This window comes from Falco rusticolus, chromosome 1 (assembly GCF_015220075.1).
Source record: "Falco rusticolus isolate bFalRus1 chromosome 1, bFalRus1.pri, whole genome shotgun sequence".
In the NCBI taxonomy this organism is placed as follows: Eukaryota; Metazoa; Chordata; class Aves; order Falconiformes; family Falconidae; genus Falco; species Falco rusticolus.
In genome coordinates this window covers 37535842-37539283 of record NC_051187.1, presented here as the reverse complement: position 1 = coordinate 37539283, position 3442 = coordinate 37535842, and positions in this window count along the sequence as shown.

Here is a 3442-nt window from a genome sequence, read left to right as displayed (position 1 = left end):
CCAAAGCTTCTGGAAGATAACAAAGGGGATTTAGGCATCAACAAGGATAAACCAAGACTTAAGAAAAATAACAAACTGTCAGAGGATGGTATATCCTTGTATGCAAAGGAGAAAGGGGCAGCGTCCTATTCCTATCCACAGATGGACAATATCCATGCATGTTTTGCTTTGTTGTGAAAAAGACATAGGCAGAAACATAAGCCTCTGCTTTTCAAATAAATCAGGCTTCTTGTGTTTCAAAAGGCACCAAAATGCCTTTGGGAGATAAGTAAGACATCTATCTCACAAAAAAGATACCTAAATTTAAGTGAATTGCCTGCCCAAACTACTGAATGTATCTCTCTACAGAATATTGAGGGGGTCCTCCTTACCTTATTTTTTTCACCTAATAACAGTTTGTCTACTGAGTAATTTTAAACAAAAAGTAATCCAATGACTCCCTAAGAATTCAGAACAGAACTGTGACACTGTTGACTTTCTTGACCCTTTTCATTCCATTCTAGCACAGCAGTCTCATCCAAACTGGCTTATTTACCTAACACTTAGCATGGACTATTACCTCTAAATTACTCAACAGCAACCATTATTAACATAATTAATTCTATAATAGGGGAAAAAAATTACAGACGTATATAAGCTCAGAAGTGTGCACACTGAAATGATCTGATGACGCATAAAATATTGCTAATATGGTTCCATCTTTCCTGTTCAGGAAAGAATTGGCTATTTCAAGAGTCCTGGAGAAAGTAAGCCTTTTCCTTGTTTTGTTTTGCTTTTTCATCTTATGGATTTTCTTAGTAGTTTCTCTGGTTCATGTATTTTTGCCAATACTTTTCCTAGACATCTTTTGTTGTCTTATGTACTCTTCCCTAGTGATTAAGTCCTTATTCCCCAATTGCTTCTTTCGCATTCACATACACGGATTCTATTCCTTACCTCTGTGCTTTGTAAATTCCCTCACTAGATCTGCAACATTTGTTGAGGTATTATGTTTCCCACAAATTCGATCACAGAAGGAGTTGCATTTCTCACTCCTTCCTGCGTTCCCTGAACGAATGTTCTCAAGCCCTAAGGTCTCCAATCTCTCATTTGCTAAGAGAACTGTGGTATTAATCCACCTTTTGACTCGGCTCACCTGCACAGGCCTAGCACGGCTGAGTACCCTTTGGAAAGTACGTTTTAATCCTCAGTGACTGCAGTCCATATAATCATTTGATACAATGTATTATCAGATGTTAAAACCCCACACACACATAAGAACAAACCACATGATAAAAGTAATTTTAAAACAGTTAAAGCTCCACATATTGACTTTTAATTCCAGGGAAAAAGATTAGATCAGGACAGATCATTAATCAGTTCAGTCAATGTCAATTAATATACACTATAAACAAGTGTGTTTCATTTAACTACACCTTAACCTTTGAATCACTCCTGAATCACTTCTGGGAAAACTTGTCTGTCTGGCCCACAGCAGGGTGCAGTCAGACATCAAAGCTAATGGCTCTTGCAGTGCTTGTAGCAAAGCACCTAACAGGATCAAATCCCACCTTCTTTGAGATTTCCCTTCCTGCTAATCCTGCCATTGTGTACAGGATATATGTACAGCTCAACAACTCAGGCAGCTAATAATAATACTATTACACCAGGATGTATTTGGATCTCTGCTTAAATTTTGCATGCTTATAAAAGACTTTCCTGTATATGTCTAAGATACTTATACAGGTACTATGCTGCTGTCTGTGTGAAAAAAGCAGAATGACATGAAGGTGTTGTAGCCTTCATTTAGGCCTGGTCAGGAAAACAAACAAACAAAGTGATAAGGTCCTAGGAGAGGACCATGTCCTGAAACACTAAGTATGTGGAAACACAGCAGCAGGACTCTGGAATTCTGTTTCTACTGATTCACTCTATGAAACTACCCCACCACCACCATCAGAAAATGGTAATTAGCTACTTCCCAGTAATGTAGCATCTATGCATCTGTCTAGGGATGCAGCTAAGAGGGTGGAAACCAAATAATCTCTATAAAATCCCCTCTGTGCTGCTAGGATCCAGGCAAGGGACACCAAAGTAAGAACAGATGTTATGGCACAACCTGCCTGACATTTCACTTGCAGGAACAGCATTGTGTCTGTCCCATGTCATGTACTTCCCAGTAAAATCCCTGCCCTGACATCCCTGGTGCTCCCATATTTGTGGTCAAAGACTTACCTGACCCTCAACAGCAACACTGAAACAGCTGAACCTCAACTGCTCAGTCCTCAGCTCCCCATGAAGCAGTCCCTTCCACAAACCACACCTCCTTTTGGGCAACAGATTTGTCCTGATACTGCACCCCCTTTGTGGGCACACTTGTCCTCATACCACAAACCCTCAGGGACCACCCTGTCCTCACACTACATCCCCGGGTAAACAACCCTGTCCCCACATCATGTCCCTCAGACACAGCCCTGTCCCCACACCATATTGCCTCAGGTAAACAGCCCTGTCCCCACATCATGTCCCCTCAGAGAAACAACCCTGTCCCTACACCACATCACCTCAGGGAAACAGCCCTGTCCCCACATCATGTCCCCTCAGAGATGGCCCTGTTCTCACACCACATCACCTCGGGGATGCCCCCCAAGAGAACAGCACTCACCACATACCCCATCCCCCTTTGGGGAACAGCCTCATACCTATCCCCATTCTGTACCTCCCCTTGTAGCCTAAAATACCTTATTTTTGCTTTACTAACCTTCTGTTGGAAGATAGGTCAATATAACCTTTTGGAATATGCAGCTGTGGCCTTCTGTGTGGATAAAAGGAGGTTTGAAGATAAGAAAGTAGTAAGAGCATCAAGGCATGTTCTTAGAGATAACAGGAACAAGGACAAGACTACAAATTAGAACAAGCCAGCTCAAAACCAACATAGCTGCACAGCTCCCTAGAAGACCCCTGTGAGTATGCGTGGGCCCTGAGGGATGAAAACTATGGATCGCTGCTAGAGACGCCTAAAAGACCACCGGCTTATTTCATGGTGAATGCATAGTATATTAACATATATTAGCATATGTATGATGTCTCCGGGAAATGTAATGACTATCTAAATAGAAATCTAATGAATATATATAACTTGAAAGCTACATAACCCACACGATTTCGGGCAATGGACACACTCATGTCCACGAAAGTATTCGCATGTGTGCCCAGCGCTGCAATACGAAAGCCTACTTTCTAAAACTCCAAAACGACTCTTACGGACTTTCGCTACCGGCTTTTACAGTACCACTGGAGGAATGATCCCGTCCCTACCCACCGTACTCCCCTCAGGTAACGGCCCCTCCGCACAGCACCCCCGCTCCCTCACAGCACCTCACAGCACCTCACAGCACCTCACACCGCCTCCCGCCCGGCCCCGTTCCCGCCCCCGCCTCGGCCCCGCCCTCACGCGCGAGAC